The 14,927-nt window shown below is 41.6% G+C and overlaps 1 protein-coding gene and 1 long non-coding RNA gene across 9 annotated transcripts in view; one reads left to right on the top strand and one right to left on the bottom strand.

Moving 5' to 3' along the window:
- Nucleotides 1-14,927, bottom strand: part of LOC104138034 (N-deacetylase and N-sulfotransferase 4) — a 165,469-nt gene that overhangs the window by 27,692 nt on the left and 122,850 nt on the right. The gene's annotated exons all lie outside the window — the stretch shown is intronic.
- The window catches only part of LOC138067154 (uncharacterized), a 36,460-nt gene continuing 32,673 nt past the window's right edge, over nucleotides 11,141-14,927 (top strand). The window contains exon 1 of the long non-coding RNA XR_011140866.1: nucleotides 11,141-11,206. This is a non-coding gene — a long non-coding RNA (uncharacterized lncRNA). The remainder of the gene's footprint in view (nucleotides 11,207-14,927) is intronic.

Genomic DNA, 14,927 nt, shown 5'->3' with positions numbered 1-14,927 from the left:
GGTGGGTTTTGACTGTTCATGTCTACAGCACAGGCATTCACAGAAGCACGTTTAGCAGCTGCTGTGCCCTGAATGTGCTTGAGCAGCCACAGGTGCCTGGAAAAGCCCTGGGTTGGGGCCCTGTGGCTGCTGCTGTGCATGACACGCAGCGCTGTTGCAGAGCGGCGCTGTAGCGCGGCAGGGCCATACAAACAGGGGAAGGCCATCAGCGTCCCTTCCTGCAGGGCTCTGAGCAAAACTGGTGAATAGAAGCAATGGCAACTTGTTTGTGCTTTGCGTGACCCAAATGTCTGCTGTGAGGTGCAGGCTGGTGGTAACCAGCAGCCAGTGTTTTGTCACAGCAGGGTGATGCTTTTCGGAGGGTGGCGTGGCACCGCAGCAGGAGGGAAAAGGCTCTGGTGGCTGTGTGTTAAGCTTGGGTTAAGCTGGCGTAAGCTGTGCATGTTAAATAAAAGCCCTGAGAGCTGCTGAATCCAGAGCTGCTGCTGCTGCCCAGCCCGCAGGCAGCACGGCACGCTGAGTGCAGCCAGTTGTGTGCGCCGCTTTGGAGCTCGTCCTGGTCCCTGGGACGTGGGTACCTGGGCATGAGCGCTCGGCAGGGCGGTGGGGCTCAGATGATGCTGTGGTTTGTACCAATGCGATATCTTACTAGTTCTGGTAATTTGTCTCTGCCTTTGGCCCCTTCACTGTGATCACTGATACTTTGAGAGCTGCTGCCTCCCTTTCGCTCCCCATAACACATCCTCCCACCCCAGCCCCATCGCTTTCCTGCCTCTGTGGTCAAGATGCTTTTGTTACAGAAGTGTTCTTCTATTATTATTATTTTCATTCCCTATCTCTTTGTATGCAGATAAAGAGCTATAGCTTTTCAGCAGTGGATTGCAAAAGATTTTACAAAAGCAGAGAGTGCTGAGATTTATATTTGGCTGGTGAGGAGCCTGAGGAATGGTGTGATTTGCAGAAGATAAATTGTGAGGCCGATTAAAGATTTGGGAAGCCAGATACTGGGGTGGATCAGAGGTTATCTTCTAGACAGAAAGTTGGGCACTGAAGTATTTGAAAGAAGAGAATAGCTACTAGTATCAGTTAGAAGGGGGAAGAACTATCTATAGAAAGAGATTCCCTATCCAAGTAACAAATAGCTGGGGACAGCTCTTCAAAGTCGATGGGATTTCCCTCCTTAAACCTGCCCTCTGTTTAGAGAGAGCTGCGTTAGCCTGCTTTCTCCACCTTCAAGAGCCTCGTGTAGAAGCAATAGGGGCCAAAGCCGTGACTGTGAACTGCCTTTGTAATTTTTATATATATATTAAAAATAGATGTCTAATGTAAAAAAAAATCCTGCTTTTTGCTCAGCACTGCAACCATTCAAACTGGTGCAAAGCAAAGTGTCCAGCCAGCTTATTTCTCCCTGTTTCTGTTGCTTGCTCTGTAATATTACAAGTAGGTCCACAACTGCAACTTCTCTATCCCCTAAAAGAGGGGGAGGAGGAGAAGGGTGGGCCTAGATCTCTCAGGCCACCTGCACAGTCCGTGTGCCTTTTTTAGCTGGTAAATTAGATACAGTTTTCCCTCTTAGGCTGGATGGGCAAAGGGAAGGAAAAGCAGATACTCTATTTCTTTTAAGGGACAGACTCTGTTAGAAGCTGCATCCTCCATCTGCTTATTTACTGGTGTCCCTGCTTCCAAGTCATAATATTTGGTTAGTGAATTATTAACAAAGCTGAACGGTTGTGACCTGACCCAGCTGGGCGTGTAAACGGAGACCTGGCCAAGCTGAGCGGTGGCTCCTGAGGTGATGGGATGAGGGCGGCAGGGAGCAGGCGGCCCCACGGGCACTTCAACTTTGGGGTCTAACTGCACCGAATCGAGGAGTTCGGACTGCTCGCACTGCTGGCCAGGGATGGTGCTGCTGCACCCCTTCACACGCTTTGGTTGTGGGTTTTTTGGGGGCTGCTTAAAAATCGGCTGTACCACCCTGAGATCGTAGGGAGCAGAAGGTTAGGGCTGTGAATTTGGAGACAATGTATTATTATATTACTGTGTGTGCGTAATAAAGGACTCTTTCCTTCTGTAAATGTAAATCTTGCAGAGCCTTAACTAAAAGCACTCACAACTACATTAAAATATACCTGACTGATTAACATGCAAAGATGGGCATATTTTTAAACTGTTCTTAGTTGAATTTAGTAATATGCAGAATGAGAGCGAGAATAATTGCCGCACAGCCCAGCAGAAACATTTTGTAAAGCTAATGAAGTCTTACCAATATGCTTACTTGCAGTCATATTGTGCTATTATGTATTTGTGAAGTGCTGGGTAAAGGCTTCCAGCTTATATTGCTGGGTATAATGGTGATTAGATTTAGTTCAACCTATTAACTCTCCATTAACAAGGTACTCTTGCAAAACACCATGTAGCTCAAAATATCCTAAATGTCAGAGGAGTGGCTGTTTACGGTAGCCCAATTAGAGATGGGAATCAATAGGTGAATTGTGGATGTGCTGTCAGGTACACGCGGCTATGCTAATAACGGTATAGCTGCGGCTATGTGCATCCCACTGTGCCAGCTTGGGTTCAGGTTTGCATCCCAATGTCTCTGTTGCTGCTCTGTGCTGCTACTGCATCAGCGCAATTTTGACATCTTTTTGGGAAAATGCAACTGCAAAGCTCACTTCTAGTTTTGGCCCTCTTTCCTGCCTTCAGCCCTGCAACCCTGCTTTGCTCTCCAGGCACACGAGGAAAACACAGAACATAGCTAGAACTGCACCTGAACTGCTGCTAGTGCTTGCAGCCATCACATCCTCCCCGAGACACCACCCGCTGCTGCGGTGCAGTGCTGGGTGGTGGGAGGGCTTGTACCCCCTGGCCCCGCAAAGCACAGGCACCGCAGCGCAGGGAGCGGGCTCCCACCCTGGGGCTTGGCCGCGACTGGCTCTGCCCGCAAGCCACCTCAGTGCCTAACCCTGAAAGTCTTGCCTGCAGCTGGGGAAGCGCCCTGGGATCCTGCAGCGCAGGCACAGCTTCTCATTTGAGAGCATTTATCCCTGGAAGACTGAGGGTAACGGTCACATCCTCTGCTAGCCTAAGTTACTCCAGCTCTGTGGAAATCTGCACGGCTCTGACTTGTGCAGGAGCTGATGTTAAGGTCGTTTCCAGAAGCCCATGTTTCGTTGCCACTGATGTTCTCTGTACTTGTTGTTTAAAAAAAAAAAAAATTATGGAATTGGCACAAAGCTTCTGGTTTCTCCTTCCACATAATGTATGTTCCTAATAGAGCTAAACAATCCCGGAAAAAGCACTGTTGGGGTCCAGCTTCCAGCTGCAGCTTAACCCAGCCTATCTCACTGGTATAGCTGGGCCCCCTCAAAGAGGGCTATCCAATACTGGAAATCAAATATTGGCTGATACACCTCTTATTTATGCTGAAATTTTATAAGTGCCTTTTCATTGATCCAGCACTTGCAATGAAAAATCAATTACAAAACTTATACATTAGTAATGTGGTCCACCTTGTCCTCTTGGCTGTTCAATAATTAAACAGGAAGAGTGTTCCCTGTAATGTCCTTTCCTCCAGCTCAGCCTCCTGCCCTGCCTCGTGCTGGAAAGCCCAAGAAGAGGGGTGGGTCTTGCATGTTGATGTTACTCCTCTAGGGGGAACTTGTTTGCTGTCTTTGTGCTGTATCTTTTTCCCTTGCTTCTGTGCCTCTTTGATAAAATTTAGCAAGAAGGGAGGCATTAATTCCTCTAAAAGATTTAGGTGTGCAGCTCAACATTGTGCAAAACAGATAAGTGCTGGGAAATGTGTGGTGTGAGCATCCTTTTCATGCAGAAGTATTTACTGCCCTTCTCTTGCAAAAATGTTCCCTAGAAAAATGAATTTTGCTCTTTGTCTTTTTCCGTCGCTCCAGGAAAGAGCTCTACAGTTGCTCCAAGAGCAGCCGCCCGTAATTGGATCTAGATGGCAGCACGTTGTAGTTCTGAATGTGTAAATGGGATGTCATGGCTGAGAAATGCAAAACTGTCAAGTGTCCATTTACTAATACCAAGTAGCTCTATGCTAGGCTGACCACAGAAATACCTCTTGCAATTTCAAATGCTTAATATATTTCACATCCTGACAGCCTCCTATTACAGACTTCTCTTGTACCTCGTGAGCCAGAGCCCTGTTCACTGGTAATGAAGCCCGGAAAGCTGGGGCCCTTCATGCAGCCGCTTGTGTGGGATCACAAAAAGAAAGTGGGAAGTGAGATTTTTGTGTTGATAAAGCACTAATTTAATAATGACAAATTGTTTCTCTAGATTTCAGCCCTAGTCATATTCATGACCCTTCTGTTACTGAAGCAAGTCATTTATATGCCTGAAAATTGTTCTTTTACTCTATTTCCACTCTGCACATATCTTATTTTAGCATTTTTGATAGCATAATCAAATATCTTCCAAACATGATATCTCTAAAGAGAGCAGGGAAGGTAATATTTGGAAAGAAACTTTCCTCTTTGAAGAGGGTGACAGATTTTGACCAGCATTTCATTTCACATGCACATATTCATTAGCCATTGTGAATCAATGGTAGGAAAGGCCATGGGAGAGCTATATGGATGCCATGGAGTAGCTATGTTTTAACATTCCCTGTTCCGAAAGGAAAATTTTCTCATTTACCCAGGAAAGTTTTCTACTTTTTCATTATGGTATGATTAAATGAATTCTTTATCAACACACAACTCCTGTGCCTTGCTCTTTTCCCTATGAGAATAAAATATCAATGTATTTATTTTTTAATATCTACCTAATCCTCACCTTTTAAACAAAGGCTGAATCATGACTGCATTTCAATACAGCAACTGTTTCTCAGGTTGTACATGTATTTGATACCCCAAAGCCTGTGGTCCTAGATGAAGAAAGTCAGCTAGGATGTTCCTGCCCACTAATTTTATATACATGTATATAAAAATTAAAAATGTATATTATGTTTCCTTATACAACCCACAGCTCTAAAAGTTTTTACAACTTATTTTAAGATATACTATCAGAGCTTGCAGAAGATAACTGTTGCTGTTGATGACCTTAAAATCAGTGCATACCTGCATTAGGGTGGAAAAAGTAAATGGATTTTTATTTATTTTTACATCTGTTCATTTGTCACACTTGTATAATGATGGTCAATACAGCTAACTATGGTTAAATTTTAATGGGTTCTGTGCAAATGTGGTGTTACTGCCTAAATTTGTGGGTACTATGAAGTCTTTCCAAAAGTCTAGAGCAGTTCAATCCTCCTGCTATTAGAAAACATTTACATTTCTAGGGGAAATTCATGATATAGGATTTTTCTTCATCTATGTTTTCTCATGGAAAATACTTTCTTAGAATATAAACTTTTCTCCCCTCCCCCCAAAAAAAAAACAAACCAAAAACCTATTCAGTTTAGACTTGGGAATAAACCCAACTTCAAATTACACAAATACACCAGATGAAAGAGGATCTGGACACCATTGTTTCAGGTTAGAGTTGTACACCAACAGTTTCTGACAACATAACAAAGCATTGTCAAAGAAGCAGCCTTGAAGTCTCCAGATGCTCTGACTTCAGATTTCAAAGATGATCAAAGGAGCTGGTACATGAAGATAGCTGTCACTAACTCATTTCATTGACAGTATGCATTGCATGCTCCTTGTTAACAGCAACAATAAAATACTGCTCAAGGCTGTCAACTTCCTTCATAATGCTCTGCAGATTAAAATTGGTATGAAGTAATTGAAGCTATACTAATTAATAATTTGGGTGTTCCTTGTCATCAGTTTGATACTAAATTATATCCCACCCTCACTGACTATCTGTAGTAAATGTTGGAGTTCTGTCTATTAGTGTGCTGAAAGAATGATAGTTCTCTCTTACTTTTTGTAATGTCATGATATTAAACTGATTGCCCAGCCCCTGCAGCACGAGGGTCTGCCTGGACTGGTGGGCGAGTGATGCCTCTGGCCAGTGTCCCTCCATATCCCCCTGCAGCCCTTCTGGAGGGATGCACCACAGGCAGCACCTGTGCGGGGTTACAAGGATCTTACAAGCCTTGCATTTATGACAGATTGGGAAAATTACAAATAATTCTGAATGTTGTACTTATTCTGTGTATATGTGTAAAGTAACTCTGGGTTTGGCCCTGTGGGAATAAAATAATGACACACTGATCATGGAAAGAGATTTTTCCTAAAATACTGCTTCTAAGATCTGAGAAGGAACAGGTATGCTGGTCGGAAAGGAGGGACACTGGGCACCTGCAGGAAACATCATGGTCCTCTTGCCTTGAGGATCACCACTGCCTGTGCAGCAGCAGGCCCACCTTGGGCCATTGCCTGCTTTGCCCAGCTGGGAAGTCAACTCCCCCATGTGATGCAGTTGATGGCACCCAGGAGCACCTACTCCTGCTTCTTAATTTTCCTTACCCAGGTGAAAGGGACATACAGCCAGGTATGTCATGCAAACTCGGTGCTGTAATATGAAACAGAGGTATAGAAGACGAGAGGTTGCTGCGTGACAATAAAAACCCACTGGGTTAAAAGCAGTGGCTGGACTGGATATGGATGAAAACAGAGTTCAGCTTTATACCCATGTGTCTGGGGAGACAACAGATGATATTCTAGCGCCGGGGCTGGAGCCATGACCATGGATCAGCCTCGTGGGCAGCCTGCAGACTTGTTTTCTTCCGCCTTCACCAAATTTTCCTCTGGGTTTGGCATTATTTCCAAGAAAGGGTCTGCTTTCCCCTCTGTGTATGGTGCTCCTAAATGCCTAATATCTAATTAAGTAATGGCATGTTTTAGTGGCATACAGAAATCGCAGATAATCCTGGAGGGAGCGGTGTTTAGTGAAGATTAAATATCTTTGCAGCAGAAGTAATTACTTTTCTAGAATTTCCAAAAATCTTAAGGGGCCTCCTTCTTAGGTGAGTGGAAAATAGTCCTAGAAAATTTCTTCCTGTTTGACTTTTTAGTTTAAAGGGAATAAACTGCTCTTTCAGTACTCTGGGGGGGGGGGGGAACTAAATATGATGTTTCAAGCAATGCTAAACCTTAGTTATGTAGCTCCCAGGGGATATGATGATGTATAATTAAGAAAGTGTTTGCTCTAGCTGTGTAATACCTGTGTGGTTGTGATTCTCAGATAAGAACAGGAGACTATGCTATTGAAGAATGTGTAAACAGCTAGATAACATTCAACTAGGGGCACCAGCAGCGGCCAGGCTGCCAAATAACTAGTAGCAGTGGTTATAAATATTCCTGGGCCCTGCATATGAGCAAACCAGTGTGTATAGGCTGATCAATGTGTCTGTCTGTGTAGGCTCTATGTATGTGCAGTGGGTCACCGGAGAGCTCTCTTTCAATTTTCTCATCTGCAATGATCTAGGGTTAAGGTTTTTATTGTCAACGTATGCCCTGGATATGGCCTTGACTACTTGGCCGTAGTCATTGCCTTTTTAGGGAAGGCAATATTTCTGTGCAGGAGGGAACTATTTCTGAAAAAAATTTGGGAATTCTTAAGGATGGCAGCTGCCCACCTTAAGGAAGCAAGGATTTGCTTTAACTAGCACTGCAGGTGCTTGGCATTGCTCAGGGGCTGCTATGTTCAGCACCTGGCTGTTTTGATACTGCAAGAGGAAGCTCAGTATTTCCCAGGTCACAGCCCAATACAGCATGTTATGGGGCAAGTGGGCTCAGTAGGGGTAGGACCATGGCAAGTTTAGTAGCAGCCTGGGCTAGTGCTTTCTTTGGCTAGTTCTTCAGTCATTTTTTTCTCTCCATTTATCCTTCCAATTAATGAGTTGAATGTCATCCTCCAAGCTAGCTGAACTTTGGGAGAAATGTGGTAATGGATCTACTAATGGCAAATAACAGTCAAAGTGATCATTAGTTTGGATAAGCATCCATAAATGTGACTGTTTCTCTGACATTTCTCCTGAAATAGATGTGCTAAATAAGATCTGGCTCTAATTGTGCTTTGAATGATGCAACAAATCATGTCCATTACCATTAATATGGCACTTCATAGTCTCCAGGTAGCGAAAGCTAAAATCTCTCAGAACAATACTGACATTTTCTATGAAAATTATTGCACAAGACCCAGCATCGCACATAAATAGCTGGAGAACAGCTATAAATCATCCCCTTTAAACTAAGGCCTCATACAAACACTGATTAAGTATTTTCACCAGGATGCTTTTCTTCAAAGTGAAGAAAGAAATGCCAGGCAAGCTGATGTAAATTGGAGATCCAGGAGATTCATCATTTGTTTTCATAACTCTTCTACTGTTGTGTTGCTATTCTTGCAGTTTTATGAAGAGCTGACTACTCTGTTATGGAGTATTCATAAATGATGATTAATTAATCCATTTTAGTGGCCTACTCTGAGCAAACAAACCTCAGAGTTAATTTAATTCTCCATTCCTGGTTTCAAAGTAAAAAATACAGCATTTTCAGTTCACTAGAGGATATAATATTCTCAAAACAGCCACTTTCCAATTAATTTTGAATGGTGAACATAGCAAGGAAATTTTGTTCTTGTCCATTTACTTCTGTTAAGGATTCATTTTCAATAATCAGAGAATTCTGAGTCAGCTCATTTTCACCTTAAAGGTTTGTTCCTGACACTTTAATAAATTATTGTATGGTGCGTGCTTGAAGGTAACAGATTTTTTACCCAGTAACCCTCCTGTTGACACAGTCATTTATTACTATTTCTGCCATCGCTTAACTTGCTGAGGAAATAATACTGATAAGTATCATAACACATGGTGTCGAGTATCAACTTGCATAAAGAAGGAAAATGTCATGAAAGAAAGGATAGGAAGAAGGGTCATGTGTTATCCTTGAAACATCTTCATGCTCTGAGTGTATAAGTTAATTAGCTTTTAAATATGCTGCTGCTAAAAGCTTGAGTTTCCACAGGATAATATTTTCCTGTTCCACCTCTATTTGGCTGGGGAGGCCATGTGGGATGAAAAAAAGAAAAGAATGATTTAAAGAAAAAAGTTTCAAGGCCTGAGCAAGTGTGAAGTGGATTTAATCATACTCCTGCAGTTGGACGATAAAAGTAGCTTCAACTTTTATGTTTGTATTAATATTTCTATTGTGTTATCAGTGCTTATGGGACTTTTTGTTACAAAAGGAAGCGTCTTTGGGGAAGAAGAGGTGATTGTGCTATAGATATCTTTGTGTTGAAAGACAGCCCACTACAAAGGAACTTGCACGTTGCTTGCACCGAACCTCAGTATGTGCTGTGGCAGGAAGAAAACCAAAAGTGTTGCTTACAGTGCCAGATGTGCAGAGCACATTTGTCCTTCTCTGAATAAAGAAGAGACAGCGCTCTATCAGTCTCTTCCTTAGGCAAAAGCTTTTGGTGTCATCCCACAGTTATATTGCTGGGACTGCTGCCTTGCAGGGCAGCTCTGGCCAGGATACCCCCAGTATGGTAACTTCGTGGTCCTCTCTGTGAGGTCAAGTAAGTGTCCGGCCACACACTTGTACTTCACTGTATTGTTCCTTTGCATGGGAAAGGATCTTTCCATTGTCTGTGCAGGACAATGGGCCCCTCTTTAAGAGAATAAGGCCCAATTTCTAACTTGACATATTTCTGACTATTAAAACAAAAATAAGTTGGTGCAATTCTGACGTAGCTGGGTAATAATAAACCTCCCTTTTACTTCGGTAGTTTAATATGTCACCTCATGTCTGAGAGCAACATACCTCTCCCTATATGCAGTAGCTGGCTAACTATGGCTCAACAAGTATTGACCTTTTTGTCTGGGGGAAGGTTGCTTGCTTGCTTTCTCCTTTTCCTGAAATACGCTGAGATGCTGTATTCACAAGGCCCTTATTAGAACTGCATTATGAATTACTCTTGGATTGCAGTCTACTTCCTGCAATGCCCAAGGTTATTTTTTTACTCTTTCTACAGCTATGCTCAGAGAAACAAAGCAAATAAAAAGAAAAATATTAGCACTCAAGATGGTTCATAATAACACTCTCCAAATCTCTTGCGGAAAGCATAAATTAACCCCTCTCTGCATTTACTTTTAATATTCTGAAGCAATAACGTGTGATTCTCATCTGTTTTTGTGATGAGTGAGTAGGAAACGCAAAGAACAAAATGTTCCAAGTAGGCACATGTGGGACATGCAGCATCTAGGTCTGATAGAACCTAGAAAATGAACAATAACCCTTTAGTTACAGTGAGATTTTAAAAATGCAAATGCATTTAAGGAGTCTTAAACTAAAAGCATCCCATGATGCTTACAAAGAATTTGCCTATTTCTTGTGTGTGTGATCACATCTGGTTCAAAGTCAGAATAGTAATTTACTTTATTACAGGCTGGTTGTAGCTCCTTCTGTGTTGAGTTCAAAGTTACCTATCAATCACATGTCTAATCTCACTCTACCCAACTAAATTCCCACAAAAGAAACTAATCTTCCTGAAATTCACATGCCACCTTTTTTCTCAGGTCAAAGCTTCTTAGGGATATTTGATTGAAGTAGGAAGAAGAGTTTAAAGTTAGCTTTTAAGTTTTCCTCTTTCTATTTGTTAAACTTTAAATGCCATCGGTTGCAAATATGACTCATTTTTCTGGCTTTGCTGAGGACAAACCTTTCTGCACAAGGTATGAGCATGTCTTTAGACACGGTAGTGATGCAGTGGCCTGTACAAGCTCTTCATGGAAGGAGGCAGTGGAAGGCTGAATACAATGACTTGCAAGGTAAAAAGAACAGTTAGCTCAACCAAATTCATCTCTGCAACAGGGCACAAAAGCAAGGAAGAACAGGAAAAGAAAAGTGATCTCATGGATGAACATCACTGGATGCAAGGAACTGCCTGCACCTTGGTGGGGATCTGGTTAACCACTTGTTGGGGGATATCTGACCTCCTTGGTTCAGGCTGCCGAAAATCTTAACTCATTGCACCCAGCTGTGATCAGGACAGGGACAGGAATGTACTGAGATGGCGGGTTCCCAAGTTGTTTCATTTTCTATAAACTTTTCCCCTTTGTGAACTTGGCCAAAGGTTGGGTCACACTCTGCAAGGAACTTTGTACTCACACACACAGCGAGGTGTGCACTTTTGTTTCAAAGCTAAGCTGATGCTGGCTTTCAGGGGGAACTGGTGGCTGTGACCCTGAAACGTGGCTACAGCTGGGCAGAAAACAGAACGGAGAGTGGAGGTAGGCAAGGTTATCTGTCAGGGCTTGGACGTGAACAGATAACAAGGGGACACCAACTACATCAGGCTGTGGCAAGTAAATCCAATTAACTGACTAATAAACTGAACAAATGGGTTTTGCTAGGTTGTCTTAAAACGTGCTATGCTCATTTTTGCCTTTAGTGTTTGATCTGAGGTGCCTCTTGTGTTGTCACTTGCTTAATAAAAAGCTCTCTGGTTTAAAGACAGGTGTGATTTTTTCTTTTAGGAGAAATTGCTCTCTTGCTCTTGTTTGTAAGGGTGATAATATTTAAGGCTGTGTTTATTAGCTTATCTTGCCTGTTAAACATTTATGATGGTTCTTTATCATCTGTGAAGCAGGGGAGTAGAGGAGGTGAACTAGAAAACAGATACTGAAGATGTGATATATAGAGCAATCTGTAGGAGTACGCTTTAAATACGTCAGGGTGTTTCTCAGGAGACTAAATGAAGGGCAATGGTCAGGGAACATGGAGTGAACCCACTTATTTTTGAGCTTGACATACAGACATAGAAAATCCACAGAAAATTTAAACTCTTCAAGGGAGTTCCCTAAATTGCCTCATGAGAAACCTGTTTTTGGCTACTGGAAGTATTTTAGTTTAGGAAGCATATGTTATGAAGTTTTTTCTGTAACAAACTTTCATCATTTACATCTTTAAGTGAACAAGTGCTCTGCTCATCCCGTTTCTCTGCTCCATCTCAGGCTCTTGTTTTTATTCATAATTGCAGATGATAGATGTGACCATGATACTTAGAAAATGTATTACTCCGACTGGCACATCACAGCCTTCATGCCAAAGCCCTTTCAAAAGGAAGAAGGTATCTTACTGCAGGTGGATTTTAACGTCAGTTAACTGGTCTTGTCTCTGCAGCAAGTAGGTCAAAGACCACAGAAGCGCATGCAAACTTGGGTGCAGTTTGAAGGGAAGTGACAAAAAGACAAAAGCAATATGATCCAGTGCTGGTGACAGGAACAAAGAGGAGGAAATTTCCCAAGTATACCATGGGAATGGGTAGTTCTTCTCATTATTTACCTAGCTTAATTTCCCTCTAGAAGTAAAATAAGGAAATGCTGACTGAAGGTGACTGCAGTGTTGAACTCCTGGAAATTAAATCTGCCTTAAATTTTTTTTATGATTACGTAACCTGATGAAGTAAGGCTTAATGTTTTAAAGCAAGTACTTCAAAACACTCTAAAAAGGCTGTAAAGAATTAGCAAGTTTAGGAAGAGATAAAAGAAAAAATCAGTTAAATTGTTTTTTAAGAAGTAAAGCAAATGGTGTCCTAAGCTGGTTTTTCCGTTGAAGCAGCGGAATGCTGTATACCTGCTGAAAACATAAGAATATTTTTTCTCAGGGGATCAGGTTGCTACAATGCTGTTCAGGGCCCAATGATTTTCTGTCACATTTATGTAACTGTATGTTGCTAGATTCAGAGGTTTTTCTAAGGCCATGATATTCCTCTAGTCTGATTTAAACCAGAATAAAAAAAAAAAAAACAAAATCCCCCCTAGACTAAAATAAGTGTTACCTATGTGATTCTGAAATTCCTTTGCTTCTGATGCTGTGCTTGTTTTTTTTGAGCCTGCTAATGCAGGGTGCAGGCTGCTACCTCAGTCTGGACAACATATACCCACCCCAGGCTTTTGGTTCTGCCTTTACATGTTGGCAAGAGACAAAAGAAGAGAAAGACCCAAATTGCCAAAGCTTGCATTTTCTGGGAAGAAAAACTGCCAGCCTGTGTATGAATGTACAGGGGTGGCTAACTTTTTTGATATTGTATTTCTGGCCTGAAGATAGTCAAGCCTAGTGTTTCAAAATCCAACTAGAATGAGTATAGAAATACTTGCTATCACAGCACAGTGACAAATATTTGATTCTTGGTATTGAAAAAAATGTTATTACTAATAAAAAATTAGACAAGGCATAAAGCAGTTTTGTAAGACTTCTTTGCATATTTTTGACTGATAGAAGTTTATTTCTTTTTCTTCTCTTCCTCTTCCCTTGTGTGTTTCTATTGACTGCAATGGTTAGGCTTTATTTCTCTACTGTCTTATTTTCACCACTGATATGGAAGTGCTGATGCTATGCCTCTTAGTTTTGTCCTAGTTAGGGTTATGTTAAAAACTGATTTTTGATGAGGCTGTCAAACTGGAAAGCAAATAACATTGATCATAATAACATAATAAGGAATAATAATAACATAACAGTGATTGAACAGCTAGCTTTGGTCTGGCAAGGAAGAAGAAAATATTTCAGTTGAAGGTTTCATTGCCCTTTTTTGGCATTAGATGGTAAAAGAAAACTCTAACAGTGTAACATCTAATTTTCAGTCCCAAACTTTATGTGCATTTCCTATTTGTAAATACATCTGAAGCTTCTAAGCTTTCAAATGAATATAGTACTTTGAAAGGTGCTAAATTAATAACTTTTGAAGAAGTTCCCCTTCTTGGGTTTAATTCAAACCCAGTTTGTTCACAGAGACCTCTTGCATTAGCTTTGCTTTGAGGTCTGCACACAAAGAATAGGTACCCCAAACTTGAGGCTCAAACACCCTTCAGCATTAGCTGGGCCCTGGGAAGGTCCGCCTGGGAATTTTTGCAACTTGAGTTACAACTCAAAGGCAAGCTGGTTTGATTTGTCTGTCGGGGCTGAAATTTATCCCTTCTCTGCATGCCACTAAATCGTCTCTGCCAGACATGACTCATCCTTAGAATTCATAAATTAGAAAGTGAAAATACATCTCTATGAACCACTGAGCATTCAGTAGAAACCATTTAAAAAAAGGGAGATCCCCTTGACAATCTTTCTACAAACTCTCTATCCTAATGTAATGTCATTTGGACACTTTCTAATTTAAGCATCTGGTATTTCTTTATGAAGGTGCAAACACTTTTAGTACATGAACTTAATATATTCTTTGTTATGCAATTGCTGGAGTGATCTCCTCTGTGAGTAACGGACAGGCTCTCAATAACCCCCCTGCTTCTTTTCTTTGCAACACTTGTTTTAAACAAGGATCACTTGTCAAGGCTCAGGAGGGCAAAAAGAGGATTTGCCAGGAGCCTTGGAGGTGGTGTTTTCGAAGTTGGGAAAATTGAGCAGCTATTCAGTCCTGGTCCTTTTCAGGATTTAGAAGTGACTACTTCATCTCATGCAAATGTCATTATCCCTCCCTTTTGAATTTCTAGTATGTAGAATACATAATCACAGAAGAAATCATTTTGAAGTCAATGTAGGTTACTGCTCACCATTATCATTAGGGCTGTCACAATCTGGCCCTAAATTAGTTATAAATTCTTGCTGTCTGATGCAATATTCCCTTCAGTAAATTTACTACCCTACATGTGATCATTCTTGAAATGTTCTTCAGAAATCAAACCAAACTGAAAGTTATTTAATCAAAACTGGATTAGTTATGTTGCATTCTTACTTGTGTTTGTTGGGGGGGGGGAGGGGCCCTGCGGAGGAGGGTGAAACAGGAGATAATTTTAACTGGATGCTGTAATAGCCTTAAATGGTGTCCTCTGCTTTATCCTTTATAACCTAAGTTCATTGCTGAATCCCTGAAATTCTGGTAAAACGCAACTATAAATCAAGTCACTGCCTTGCTCCTGGAGAGTCTGGTGATCTATCTTATCCAAGCCAGTAACTTTTTGGCTAGTAACTGAACGTAGTGGGGCTGTAATGCAGATGCTGTGC

The sequence above is a fragment of the Struthio camelus genome, chromosome 4 (assembly GCF_040807025.1).
Source record: "Struthio camelus isolate bStrCam1 chromosome 4, bStrCam1.hap1, whole genome shotgun sequence".
NCBI lineage: Eukaryota > Metazoa > Chordata > Aves > Struthioniformes > Struthionidae > Struthio > Struthio camelus.
This window is presented reverse-complemented; position numbering and strand designations above follow the sequence as displayed.